The sequence below is a fragment of the Sarcophilus harrisii genome, chromosome 1 (genome assembly GCF_902635505.1).
Source record: "Sarcophilus harrisii chromosome 1, mSarHar1.11, whole genome shotgun sequence".
NCBI classification, from domain to species: domain Eukaryota; kingdom Metazoa; phylum Chordata; class Mammalia; order Dasyuromorphia; family Dasyuridae; genus Sarcophilus; species Sarcophilus harrisii.
Genome location: NC_045426.1, coordinates 664,194,646 through 664,210,152, shown reverse-complemented (window position 1 = coordinate 664,210,152; position 15,507 = coordinate 664,194,646). Strand labels below are relative to the sequence as shown.

The 15,507-nt window shown below is 37.3% G+C and overlaps 1 protein-coding gene across 6 annotated transcripts in view; it reads right to left on the bottom strand.

Moving 5' to 3' along the window:
* The window catches only part of GNG7 (G protein subunit gamma 7), a 359,526-nt gene that overhangs the window by 296,925 nt on the left and 47,094 nt on the right, over positions 1 to 15,507 (bottom strand). For all 6 annotated transcript variants that reach the window (XR_004231236.1, XR_004231234.1, XR_004231235.1 and 3 more), the window contains exon 2: positions 8,124 to 8,195. The gene's annotated coding sequence lies outside the window, so the exon portion shown is untranslated. The remainder of the gene's footprint in view (positions 1 to 8,123; positions 8,196 to 15,507) is intronic.

The following is a 15,507-nucleotide window of genomic DNA, read 5'->3' as shown; positions in this document are numbered from 1 at the left end:
AGAAGATTGGTCAGAATGGTGTGGAATCCCAAAGTAAATGAGATGACCAGTCAGCTCCTAGCTAGCCTCAATAAGTTTTAAGCACCAAACCTAGATGAACTATGCAACCTAAAGTATGGTGACAATGAGATTTTTGATCGACAGGCCTCTGTAATTGACACTAGAAAGCTAGGTTTCTGGATAATGACAAAGATGCAAGCGTAACACACAAGGACAAATAAGGGTCCTGCTTTATTAAAAAATACAAAACAGAAGAGCTTACGAACAGCCCAAGGAGCTGGATTTCTATCCCTGAAAAAAATTTAGAATTCATTCTTCAAAGATAACTTTTGAGCATTGTCAAATAGAGCAGGGATCTCTGTGATCCAGAGGGGTTTCCTCAAGTCCAGGCCCTCTCAGGCCTGTTTCATTTCTTCTGACAGGGTTAGCAGACTGGAAAGGGAAAAGAATGCTGCAGACTAAGGAGATTTACATTTTAGCAAAACATTTGACGTCTCCCATGATAGGCTTGTGGCTGAGGTGAAGAAATATGATCTATAGGACAGTACAAATAGGTAGCTTTGAACTGGTTGAATAAATGAACTCCAAACAGTTCACAGATCCACTGATTCTGAGGTTGGAATAAATGAGCCCTTAACTTTAAGTGCAACAAAAATGTGAGTTACAGTCATTATAGTTTGGCACCCCCAAGTGGGAGAATGGCAAATTAATTCCAGGAGAAAAAAAAAAAAGAGAGAGAGATTTCTACAGGCAGGAAAACTAACTAAAGTCAACAACATGAAACTTCATGGGGACAAATATAATAGTGTTTTATTTAGGTTTTTAAAAATCAACTGCAACAAATACAAATGAGATAGGCCTGGTTCTAAAAGATTCACATGTGAAAAAAAGCATGAGCATTTCAAAAGATTACAAGTTCATATGATACAAGTATGACATGAATGCTAAAAAAAAAAAAAAAAAAAATCTAATGCCAACATAAATTTGTGAGGTCTCCACAATTTCTGCCATTCTCTCATTTTAAATTTAGTAGTCTCCAGATCAAGATGGGATTTTAAGAATACACCATCCTGCCCTGGGGTTCCCAGACCACATCTAGAGGACTGGAGACCATGTTTCAAGAAGGTGGCTGACAAACTGGAGAATAACCAGAAAAACCTGAAAGTGATGTGAAAGAAGAAAAGATGATAAGGGTTACATGATCAATGTCTTCAGATATCCAAAAATTGCCATGGGAAATTGAGCATAGAATTTTTTTATGTTTGTAGGAAGGCACCCTCGGTGCAAGGAATGAGGAAAGGGAGATACTGTATAAGAATTGCTTAGGGACTAAACTGAGCCCAATCTAAGGAGTAAGTTCCTAAGATTTAAAGCTGTCCCATTTTTATACATCACCAACAAAATCCAACAGCAAGAGATACAAAGAGAAATTCCATTCAGAATAACTGTCGACAGCATAAAATATTTGGGAATCTATCTACCAAAGGAAAGTCAGGAATTATATGAGCTAAATTACAAAAAACTTTCCACACAAATAAAGTCAGACTTAAACAATTGGAAAAATATCACGTGCTCCTGGATAGCTCGAGCGAATATAATAAAGATGATAATACTCCCTAAACTAATCTATTTATTTAGTGCTATACCAATCAGACTTCCAAGAAAATATTTTAATGATCTAGAAAAAATAATAACAAAATTCATATGGAATAATAAAAGGTCAAGAATCTCAAAAGAATTAATGAAAAAAAAATCAAATGAAGGTGGCCTAGCTGTACCTGATCTAAAACTATATTATAAAGTAGCAGTCACCAAAACCATTTGATATTGGCTAAGAAATAGATTAGTTGATCAGTGGAACAGATTAGGTTTACAAGACAGAATAGTCAACTATAGCAATATAGTGTTTGATATAGTGTTTGACAAACCCAAAGATCCTAACTTTTGGAATAAGAATTCATTATTTGACAAAAACTTCTGGGATAACTGGAAATTAGTATGGCAGAAATTAGGCATAGACCCACACTTAACACCATATACCAAGATAAGATCAAAATGGGTCCATGATTTAGACATAAAGAACGAGATTATAAACAAATTGGAGGAACATAGGATAGTTTATCTCTCAGACTTGTGGAAGAGGAAGAAATTTGTGACTAAAAACGAACTAGAGACCATTATTGATCACAAAATAGAAAATTTTGATTACATCAAATTAAAAAGCTTCTGTACAAATAAAACTAATGTAAACAAGATTAGAAGGGAAGCAACAAACTGGGAAAACATCTTCACAGTTAAAGGTTCTGATAAAGGCCTCATTTCCAAAATATATAGAGAACTGACTCTAATTTATAAGAAACCAAGCCATTCTCCAATTGATAAATGGTCAAAGCCAGGAGATCATTATATACTTCAACAACAATATTATATAATGACCAGTTCTGATGGACCTGGCCATCCTCAGCAACGAGATCAACCAAATCATTTCCAATGGAGCAGTAATGAACTGAACCAGCTACACCCAGAGAAAGAACTCTGGGAGGTGACTAAAAACCTTTACATTGAATTCCCAATCCCTATATTTATGCCCACCTGCATTTTTGATTTCCTTCACAAGCTAATTGTACAATATTTCAAAGTCTGATTCTTTTTGTACAGCAAAATAACGTTTTGGTCATGTATACTTATTGTGTATCTAATTTATATCTTAATGTATTTAATATCTACTAGTCATCCTGCCATCTAGGGGAGGGGGTGGGGGGGTAAGAGGTGAAAAATTGGAACAAGAGGTTTAGCAATTGTTAATGCTGTAAAGTTACCCATGTATATATCCTGTAAATAAAAGGCTATTAAATAAAAAAAAAAATTAAAAAAGATAAATGGTCAAAGGATATGAACAGACAATTTTCAGATGATGAAATTGAAATCATTACCACTCATATGAAAGAGTGTTCCAAATCATTATTAATCAGAGAAATGCAAATTAAGACAACTCTGAGATACCACTACACACCTGTCAAATTGGCTAAGATGACAGGAAAAAATAATGATGATTGTTGGAGGGGATGCGGGAAAACTGGGACACTGATACATTGTTGGTGGAGCTGTGAACGAATCCAACCATTCTGGAGAGCAATCTGGAATTATGCCCAAAAAGTTATCAAACTGTGCATACCCTTTGATCCAGCAGTGTTTCTACTGGGCTTATACCCCAAGGAGATACTAAAGAAGGGAAAAGGACCAGTATGTGCCAAAATGTTTGTGGCAGCCCTGTTTGTAGTGGCTAGAAGCTGGAAACTGAGTGGATGCCCATCAATTGGAGAATGGTTGGGTAAATTGTGGTATATGAATGTTATGGAATATTATTGTTCTGTAAGAAATGACCAGCAAAATGAATACAGAGAAGCTTGGAGAGAATTACATGAACTGATGCTAAGTGAAATGAGCAGAACCAAGAGATCATTATATACATCAACAACAATACTGTATGAAGATGTAATCTGATGGAAGTGGATTTCTTTGACAAAGAGACCTAATTCAGTTTCAGTTGACCAATGATGGACAGAAGCAGCTACACCCAAAGAAAAAACAATGGGAAATGAATGTAAACTGTTTGCATTTTTGTTTTTCTTCCCGGGTTATTTCTACCTTCTGAATCCAATTCTCCCTGTGCAACAAGAAAACTGTTTGGATCTGCACACATACATTGTATCTAGGATATACTAGGACATATTCAACATATATAGGATTGCTTGCCATCTAGGGGAGGGGGTGGAGGGTGGAGGGAAAAAGCGGAACAGAAGTAAGTGCAAGGGATAATGTTGTAAAAAAATTACCCTGGCATGGATTCTGTCAATAAAAAGTTACTATAATCATAATAATAAAAAAATAAAAAAGATTTAAAGCTGTCCTATGATCAACACAATAGAATTGAGTGCCTCAAGAGAAAAAAGAGCTGCCCCATTATCAGAAAGGTTTTCAAGGAGAACTGGAGTGATTCTCCCAGACCAGATGGGGAGTTAGCAAGGTAATCTATATATCATTCATTATTCTTCAGTCATTTCAATCATGTCCAACTCTTAACAAAAAAACCTCAAATGGGGTCACCAAAAATGCTGCAGTGGTTTGCCATTTCATTCTCCAACTTACTTTACAGATGAAAAGATTGAGGCAAACAGTGAAGTTGAGGGAATCTCAGTTCTGATGAAAGTGATTTGTCTAAAGTCACAGAGCTGGTAAGTGGCTAAGGCAGGATTTGAACTCAGGTACCCCTGACTCAAGATCCTGCACTACCTAGTTGTATGAAAACGTGTGCAATCTTTAAAAAACTTCTTTCCAAGAATTATAATTCTAAATGGTATTGAGAGTAACAATATTAGGAAGCACCATGATTACTTGTAAGTTTTGCTTTCCTACATGGATTGCAGGATTGACAGGTTTTGTTTTTTTTAATTGCCATTTGATGATATAATGGAAATACCTTGAATGTGGCGTTAGAACCCCTGGATTTGAATCTCAGCTCTGCCACTCACTACCTATGTGATCTTAGTCAATCACTCCCCTTTGAAGCTTTCTTCAGGAGATTTTTGAGATCCCTGACGACTTTAAAATACTACAGTCCTATCACTCTGACTACTAACAATTCCTTTAACTTCCCTTATCCCTTGCAAAATAGCAATCTATAGAAAAGTTCCAGGTTTGGAAATAAAGAGCCCTCAGTTTACCTTAAAAAAAAATTATGAGGATCTACTTGTGCTGAATGATAGGTTACTGCTAAAGGAAGACATCCAATACAAAACACATAAGCCTATTAGCAAGACATTAAAACAAAGTGCTCTGTGAGGTCCAAAGGAAAAAAATACTGATACTAGATCAGGAGACAGCAGTTAGATCGGGTTTTAAAGAATAAGACTCTACAGACAAAGAAGAAAAGAGGGAAGCTGGCCTGTGAACAAAGGGTTAAAGACACAGGAAATGTTTGGGGAACAGAGAATCACTGGGTTTGGGTGTGCTCTGTATACATGAAGGGAAGGAACATGAGGTACTGTTAGAAAAAAAAAGAATAGCACCAGAATGTAATTTCACCAATCAGCAGAACAATCTGAACTCTATTCAGGAGGCAAGAGAAATTTTGGAGCAAAGAAAATACATGGAGACATCTCAGGACAACAGCTTTATCCCATCCCTGATGTTCAGATCACTAGCCATAAAATCGGTTATCCAGAGTAGTTAATGAACACAACTCAGCAGGTAGGCAATTCAGTATGGGGCTGAGTCAGCAAGCTGTTACCTTTTTAATACTCAAAAGGGGGAAAAGACATTTCTGACTTCTAATGATGGTTTGCCTGACAGCTGGTCACCATCGAGAAAGGAAGACATGGAGCCCAGGTAATTTTCATGTCCTCTGTTTCCTTCATTCTACAAACCATCTGGTTGGGGAGCAAGGGATCCATAGATGAAGTGAGCCAACTACCAACCACCTTGAATTTGTGGTTGTTCTTCCTCTATCCAATCAACCAATCAACCTGGATTTAACAAGCAGGCATTGTGCTAGGCATAGAGATAGAAGTACATTGAATGAAAAAATCCCTACTTACAAAAAGCTTTGATTCAAATAGGGTAAAGAAGTATATATATTCACACATACACACATATGCAAATCTGTACCTAACTATATGTATTTGTGTGTGTGTGTGTGTGTGTGTGTGTGTGTGTGTATACCCATACATATATGGGTGTATTTGTTTGGAGAGTTATATATACATATATATGTAGCATAAATATAAAGTGAATACATACAGATATATGGCAGCTAAGTGATAGCATAACATGCAGAGCACTTCAGCTTCAGACACTAGCTGGGTGACTCTGGGCAAGTTGTTTAAACTCTATTTTCCTCACCCTCCTCATCTGAAAAATAGAGATAATAAGGGGCAGCTAGGTGCCGCCATGAACAGAGCACCAATCCTGAGTTCAAATGCGGCCTCAGATACTTGACGTTTACTAATTGTATGATCCTGAACAAATCACTTAACTCTAAATGCTTAGCAAAGCAAAACAAAAAGGAATAATAATAGCACCCACCTCGCAGAATTGTTCTGAGGATCAAATGAGAAAATACTATGAGATGCTTCATGAATATTAAAGAGCCATGTAAGTGCTAGCTGTATTATATTTTAATAATCAGTTACCCTACTAGGTAGTTGGGGAGGGGAAGTACCAGCTCTTTAGAAATTTGTGGACAAAGAGATATGGGCAGTTGTTCAATGAAAAGGCTTTTGTCCTATTCTTTGTCCATTTCCTCCATGACCATTCCAGTTTCCTGACTCATGCCCATTCTCCTCCTTCCTCCTCCTCATAAGCTCCTTCCTTATACCCCTCCGCCTCCTCCCTCCCCCCCCCGCCGCCACTTCTTGTGCCATAAACCAGGTTTGGCACCTAGAAAGTGCTTCATAAATGCTTTTTCCTTCATTCATTTTTCATTAATTCTTCCCTAAACACGATCAAAAGACATGAAGAAAAAGAGATCTTTCAGTCAATTAATTAACATAAATTGATTAAAAGCATACTATGTGCTCCTGGGCACACACATGTGCTGGGAATACAAAGACCAAGAGGAAACAGTTCCTGCCCTCAAGGAGCTATCACTCTCTCAGACATACACATGCCTGAGGACAAAGAAAATAAATGCAAGATAATTTACTAGCAGTTGGGAGCTGGAAAAGCCCCATGGAGAAGGTGGCTCCCAGGCTGTGGAGCATGGGGAAAAAATTCCAGGCCCCAGCAGCTTAAGAAGGAAAGTGACAGTGACACAGCTTCACAGTTTACAAAGCATTTTGAAATACATTTTTTTTCCTGTGATCTTCCCAATAACCCTTCGGGTATGCTCATCTCCATTTTCCAGATTAGGAAGCTGAGATTGAGAGAGACGCCATGATCGTCATGGTAAGGTGGCAGAATCACATTAAAGCCACATCTTATGACTCCAGATTCAAGGCTCTTCCCCACCTCCCTAAAGACATCAGCTGCAAAACTACTTAGCTCACTAAGCATTTATTAAACTCCTATTGTGTACGGAACATTAGGATAGCCACAGAGAGGGTTTAGAAAAGGCCTGGTTATTAATATTCATGGATCTTACAACTCTAGCAGGGAGACAACTAAAGAATATATTGTTTTCATCCAAACCCATCATTTCACAAGTATAGAAACTTTTGTCAGGGAAATTCCCTCAAATGATGCAAATTAGCACCTGCTCAGAAATTTAACATCAGGGAAGATTTTCCTGGGGCACTGCAATTTTTCTTGGCTAGTCCAGAACAGCCAATATGTGTAAGAGGCGGAGCAGGAATTCAGGACTTTCTGACTGAAAGGCTGGAGCTCTAGCTACTATACAACACTGCCTCTCCATGACATATGCAACTAAACTCCAGGGATAAAGAAAGTAAAACTATCAGAGGTACAAAACAAGGTGATTTGTGGGGTTTCATGGGAAGAAAGAGCATTCTGACTTGGCAGGAGAGGAGGGAATTAGAGAAGGCTTTTGAGTTTTTGAATTAACTTCAAGAGCTAAATAGAAACTCAAATTGAAAAAGGGGAAGAGAAGATATCCAATGTAGAAGAGAACAAAATGTGAGCAAAGACCCAAAGGTGAGAAAGACTGGGAAGGAAAAAGAATAGTGAATTTTGGTGATAGCAGGTGTAAGATTAGATTTAAAATTTAAATTTACAGACCTTTGAGCACCAGTCCAAAAAACTCTGACATCACTTGGAAGGCAATAGGGAGTTACTGCAAATTTTAAAGCAGCAATGACAGACCCAGAACTGAACACAGTAAAATCTCATAAATGACAGTATCTGTGATATCATCCATATAGGGCCTTCCTCCATCAGTGCAGATCATAAGCCATTCATTCTTTCTCTCCCTAAAGGATTCTTTTCCATATTCTTCTATAGTTACTTGCAAGAAGATTCACCCAATGTGCTAGAGGCCATCCACAAGGTCTTCTGGGACACCAGGTATTATTGGGTAGCTATCACTGGAGTTCTCTGGCTGACCATCTCTCATTCGGGTATTGCAAAATGACTTTTATAAGAGAAGAGGAAAAAAAATCAACACTCACCTGTTCACTATCTTTAAGGATTCTCAGCACCAAAGTAGAAAGTCTTATTTGACTGAAGGAAGTTGGATCTTTCTAAAAGAGAAAGAAGTTGTAGCTAAGTTTTTTTTTGCTATATAAGCAAGACCATGATTCAGAAATTCCCCATACATACACACAAACTGAAGGTCTAGCATGTTAGAAGATTTAGTTATTTTCTTTCTTTTTCAAAAAAAAAATTATTTTCAATGCACATTGCTTCAAGAACCATGTTGGGAGAAAAAAATCGGAACAAAAGGGAATAACCATGGAAGAAAAAAAAACAGAAAAAAAAAATGAACATAACATATGTTGATTTACATTCAATCTCCATAATTCTTTTTTTCTGGATGCAAATGGCATGTTTTATCCAAAGTCTATTGAGATCACTGAATTACTGAGAAGAACCAAGTCTTTTGCATAGCAGATTATCACACATTCTTGTTGTTATTATGTACAATATATTCCTGCTTCTGTTTGTTTTGCTTAGCATCAGTTTGTGTAAATCTTTCCAGATCTTTCTAAAATCAGTTTGTTCATCCTTTTTTATAGAACAATAATATTCCATTATCTTCACATACCACAACTTATTTAGCCATTTCCCAATTTATGTACATCTATTCATTTTCCAATTCTTTGCCACCACAAAAAGAGCTAATACAAACATTTTTTGTACATGTGGGTGCTTTTACCTTCTTTATGATTTCCTTAGGATACAGACTCAGTGGGTCAAAATGAACAAGTCTGATAGCCCTTTGGGCATAGACATGCATTATTTTCTAAACAATGAGAAAAAGAAAAAAAATTAATGATACCCACAGGGCTTCAAATTATAGCTGTGGCTTGTTTCAGGAAACTCCAATTACAAAAATAATTTATCAAGAAAATTGATTAACCAGGAAAATCAAACAACACTAACAAAATGCTGTAGTCTACAACAAAGCTACTGCTATCTGAGAGAGAGCAAGGAAGCACCAAGAGAATCCTGAAGCAATGAAAATTTTTAGTTTAGATATAATGAATATGAGGAGACAGAAAAAAAATTAGTCATTGTTTACAATTCAATAGGGTTTTTTGTTACTAAGTGGTCTACATACACAATTTCATCTAATCATCAAAAATTATCAATCAATGCAAATAGCATATCCCCACTTTATACAATAAGCAGTTTACCAAGAGTTTACCAGTTTACCATGCCTCTGGAAGCATACAGCAAGTTCCCCATTATTGGAAGTGCTGGACAGCCTGCTGAAGATATTGCAGTGGGACTTCATGGCTAAAGCTTAGAGTTCTACAGCCCCATCCTGCTCTTCACTATTCAGTCAGTGACACAATGAAATGAGTGTTGATATGCAGTGCTTACTTGGGCCTGCAGATGGCTCCATTGATATAGGAAAACATCTGGCCATTTACAAAGTCTTCCAGCTGACAAGATAATGTGACATTTTTTAACATTAGCTATGCAAAGACAGAAAAATATTCTCTGTAATTAGTCACTGGTGGCACTGAGGGTGACCCCTGTTACTTGCTTTGGCGGGGGAAGACAAGGAAGGGACATGAACGCTGGGTAACTGGTCACGAGCATATTGAGGACTTTTTCAAGGATGGAAACCTGCATACAAGGAATGTCAGACCAAGGGGCTGCTGGAACAGAAGCCAAAAATAGAAAGGATGAATTGGCAGCAGCCATCTCTCGAGGGTAAACAATTGTTAAGATTCTTTCTCTCATTCTTTTTTGCAAACTCTCAGTGCTTTTTTCTGATGGTCATGATGGTTTTGCTAAGATAATTCAACTCTAGGGAAAAGGTCCCCCAACACAACATTCACAATTCTCATAATTTTACAATAAATTCCCAAACCCATGTCACATCATAAATGGATACATGACACAATATATATGGTCACTAGTATCCCCATTTAAACTTCAACGACTAGAGCAATTGTTGAAAATACCAGAGCTGTTCTAGAGATTCTAGACCATGATAAAATGCCAAGTGCATCTAACACTAGAGTGTGAGATTTCTTATAAGGCTTTGTACTTCATTTTGGGAGATGGGGGGAGGCACCAATGACATCATTCGAAAAAAGCTTGTCCAAGATCAGAATGTCAGAAAAAGGCTATGTCATGAGATACCTGAAGTCAAGCTTTGCTTCTTTGTTTTACATTCTTGAAAGAAAGTGCCTATCTACTAACTCAACAAAAGTACTCTAAGGAATGTGCTATTTATACTCTAAAGCACTATAGAAAATTTAACTTCCTTCTCTCTGAAAAAGGGGGTACGGCAGGTATTGTGCTGAACACTCATTAGCTGTGTGATCATTAGTAAGTCACTTCATCTCTTAAATTCCTCATCTCCAAAAAGGGACAATGATATTTACTTACTCTATCTTAGGAAACCTCAAAACACTATATATATGGGAATAATTGTTAATATGGAACTAAATAGGAATTTTTGGCAGGACAAAAATAAAAATTACAAAGGATGAGAAGGCATAGAAGGGTTGCTATTTAGAGCAGAATCTCAAAACACTCAATTCACTCAAATCAAATTGCTTGGAGCTACCTAAGTAATCAAAATACCATTTCCAAGTACTGAAGATTGTTGGGGTTTTCACAGCCTATTCCATTTGGATGTCAAAGGAACCTATGTCTCAGTCATCTTTAACTACTCTCTTTTCCATTTCTTGGCCATATCAAATCCATTCCTTTCCTCCTTCAAAATGTATCTTTAAAAAACCATCACTTTAAACAATCAATGGAAAAACTAAAAAGGTAGAAGGAGAGAGAAAACCATGCAGGAACTGAGGACAACCATCATAAAAATAAGGATGGAGCATTGTGTATGCAGAACAACAAAGAGGATTTCATGGCTGCTTTGGAGAGTGTGGAAAGGGAGATCAAGTAGAAGACTGGAAACACAGCAAGGGGTCAGATGGTGAAGAGTTTTAGATATCAAACAGGAATTTGTATGTGTTCCTAGAAGCAACAGGGAGCTACTAGAATTTACTGAATAAAAAGAAGTGGCATGGTCAGATCTGTGCTTTAGAAAAATTATTTTGCCAACCTGTGGAAAATTGATTGGCCTGGAGGGAAACTTTAAAAAGTTTGTGACAAGCATTAATTAAGCATCTACTCTGTGTCACGCACAATGCTAAGTACTTTACAAATATTACTCATTTTATCCTCACAACTCTGTAAGGTAGGTATTATTATCTCGAATTTTACAGATGAGAAAACTGAGGCAGATAGAGATTATGATCTTCTCAGGTCTTCCTGATTCCAACTGGAGAAATTACAAGAATGCAGGCAAGAGGTAAGGATCTGAACAACAGCAGAAACTTTGTGAATGAAAAGACAAGAACAGATCTAAGAGGTCTTGTAGAAAAATTACAAAGATTTAGGGTTAGGGTTAGCAGCCAATGAAATACCTGGGATTATAAGAATGAGGAGTGAAGGGTGGACCTGAGATTGTAAGGCTGGGTGACTTGGAAGGACAGTGGTGCCCTCAACACTAAAAAAGGACTTTATAAGAGGGTAGATCTGGGAAGAGAGATTATGAGACATTTTGGACATGTTGAGTTTGAAATGTTTTTAGAATATTCGATTCAAAATGTCCAATAGGCACTTGATGACATAAGGGTAAAACTCAAAAGAGAAACTACCTAACCACTAATCAATAATTATTAAGTATCTACTATATGGCATCCTCTGTACTAAGTGCTAGAGACACAAAAAGAAGCAAAAGACATCCTTGCCCTCAAGGAGCTCATAATCTAATGGGAGAAACAACAAGCAAATTATATACAAGATAAATAAAAAAATAATAATTAAAGGAGAAACAGCACTATGATTAAAAGGGTTTGGGAAAGGTTTTTTTATGGAAGATTAAATTTTTATTGGGATTAGAAAGTCAGGGTGGTCAGTAGGCAGAGATGATGAGGGAGGGCATTCCAAGTATGGAGGACAAAGAAGAGAAAATCCAAGAAGCAGAGTATCTTGTTCATGGAACAATAAGGAGACCAGTGTCACCAGATCAAAAAGTAAAGGATAAAAAAATTGGAATCATAAGAAGGGGTTGGGGTTTTGAGGGGCTTAGACTGCCAATTGGAGATTTTACATTTGCTTGTGGAGTTGATAGGGAGACATTGGAATTTACTGATAGGGGACTAATGAGGTCAGACTAGTGCTTTAGGAAAATCACTGAAGCAGACAGAAATTGTGACTTATCCAGAGTCACATGGCTAGTAACTGTCTAAGGAAGCATTAAAACTCATATCTTCCTGAGGTTCAACACCATTGTGCTACATATTTATGTTTATAGTTTAACCTCATAGCAATAATAGGCTGCATTTTTGCTAGGGTGTATATATGACATGACAGAAAACCTCCCAAAATTTGTCAGATCTGATGACTATTACTTGCTCATGATTCATATGAGCAAAAAAGGTACAAGCTATGAGAGCCCTAACTACAACATTGTCATGTCCCAACTCTGAGCATTTTCAAAGGCTAGCTCCCACCTGGAGCTCTCCCCTTCTCATTTCTGCCTCCTGGCTTCCTTCAAGGCTCAGCTGAAGTCCTACCTTCTGCAAAAAGCCTTTCCCAATTCTCCTAAATCTTAGTAACTTCCTCCTGACATTAACTTCAATTTAGCCTGTCTTTATTATTTATATATATATATAGTTATTTGCATGTTATCTCCCCTTAGATAATGAATTCCTTGAGATCAAGAACTAGTCTTTTGTCTGGTACATGTAGTAAGTGCCTTAATAAATGTTTGTTGACTGACTGCCAGAAGGCAACTAGAAAACATTGCCAAAGATTATAAAATCTCAAGCAAAAAAAAAAGGAAGAAGAAAAAAGGGGAAAAAAAGGAGCACACAGAAGCACAGGTGGTATTTCATCAGTGTTAGCCATAGAAGGCAAGGGATGTATAAGAAAAAACATGTTTATTTGGAAAATGAATAGCTGGCTAAGAAAATGGCATATGAAATTTAAATTCCTATATTATGACTTAAAATATAAAAGTAACAATCTCCTGGCTACAGATAGAATGCACCCAAGAATAAGAATATATTCGCCTAATATCTTGCAAGTCTAATCAAAAGGATACATATTGAAAAGAATAGGGGAGGCAAAAAATGCTCATATCTGTCTACCAAAACTAGCTACCATAAACAGCAATGATAAAGGAAAGAATGGCCATTCTAATACCAGAAGTTCATAAAAGGCAAAATGCTAGAAGAGTCAAAAGATAAACCAAAAATATCTATGTATAAAAATTAACAGGGAGATGATACCAAACTACATAAGGAGAGAGTAAGAAGGCTAGCTGCCCTGTTCAACCAATCAACAAGCCTGCTATGTGCCAAGTACTATACTAAATGTGGGAGAGATACATCCAAAAAATGAGATTACCCCTGCTCTTAGTGCACAATAATGTAGCAAGATTTTCTTAGGACTTTGGCTGAAAAGGAAGGAGCTAGAATGTTAGCTTGAGGGGATGTGGTAGAATCTAAAAAAGGAATCTGAAATATAGTAGAGATCTAGACATATGGGAAGCCTATAGGGAAGGAGCTAGTAGATAAGGAGAAACTGAGAAATAGAGAAAAAAGGGAAGAGTGAGGGGACAATCAACTGGAGAACTGGTAAGAGAGAGAAATCAAGGATATGTGGAAAGGGGTTGGCCCTGGCAAGAAGAGTCATTGAGAAAAGGAAGAAAATGGAGGGATGACATCAAGGGCAACTGAAACGAAGAAAAGAGACGCCAGATAACAGAAATACAAGAAAAGTAAATAAATACAGAACCCAAAGAAGGTACAAGTAACAAAATAAATTACCCGGGGGGAAGGGGGAAGGAAAGAACTTTATAAGTCATCTAACTCCAGAATTTAAAGTCACAAATTCTTAGAGCTGGAAGAGACATTAAAACAGAGCCGGCCATAATTAGAGGGAGCTTAAATATAGAATATAACAGTTGAAGGGAATTTTAAAAATCCATTTCAATATAAACATCAATTAAAAAGCTAAAGATACAAAGACAAAAAAAGATTTTTTTTAAAAATCCCTGCCTAAGTAGATTCTATTAGGGGTAAAGAACATTCCTACAGAGAAGTAGATACAGAATAATTTGGAAAGAGGTAAGGGAAAGTACTTAGGGAATCTTGTTCCAGGAAGAGACGGGTGAGCCTTTAAAGGGTGCTTGGGAAGCAAAGGAAACAGTCAAAAGGGAGAACATTTCAGACAGGGGACAGCCTATGCAAAGGTCGGGAATTGGGAGATGGGATATTGTGTCTGGCAACCAGCAGGAGGCCTATTTGGCTGGAATATGCAACATGTGAGGGGAGAAATGTAAAATTAGTCTGGAAAGATAAATCCGAGCCAGCTTATGAAGAGTGTTAAATGTCAAGAGTGGCAGCATGCATAGGTCTCTATCCATCAGCACTAGGGAGCCAAAGTAGCTTCTTAAAGCAAAGTTTCATGGTCAGACCAATATTTAAGAAATATCTATTTGACAACTATGTGTAAGATTAATTGGACAAACTATTGCAATTATATAGATGAAAAGTGATGACAAGGTAAGGTTTGGGTGAAGAAGGTAGAATCAACAAGAGTTGTCAACTGATTGGATGGGGAAGGGGAAAGGATTGTAGAGAGTCAAAAAATGACTCCAAAGCTGCAAATCTGGGTGCTTTCAACTTAAATAGGAAAGTTAGGAGTCAGTTTAGGAAAAAGCTTAGTTTTGCCTTGTACAGGAAAGAATCCTTTCCTGATTTTCTGGTGCTTCCTACCCCCTACCCCCCCCCCCCCAGCCCCCAGCCCAAATCATTTTTTGTCATTTAACTGTGGGCCTATTGTTTACCTCCAGGAGAATATACTTGGCTGCTTGAGGGCAAGGATCATTTCATTTATTGTTTTAATATATGTTTATATAGAACTGAATTTGAAGATTTCTTTCAACTGGCATATTTTACAGTGAAGCTTCCAGTTTAGTTCTGTCTCCTCAAAACCTATGTTCCCAGAACAGCCTGCTCTGCCACAGCTTCATAATACCTATATTTATGATTCTGCAGTCTGTCTCATGGCAACAGTTCAGAAAATACAGATGCTGTGAGCTCATGAGATGGCAAGTAAGTGTTACTCTCGTCTCCTAGAGAAACTCCCTGTTTACACAGAACCTTTAATCATTAACATAAGGTCAGCAGGGATGGAGGGCAGGAAATCCATATGTAGGGGCAGCTTGAGCCAAAATACAGCAAGGTATTTGTGCTACATTGGAGTTGGGTCCCTGAAATTAGAATACACGGGTTCAAGTCCCATCTCCACCACTTTTTAATATGTAACTGATGGCAAATTGTTTAATATAGC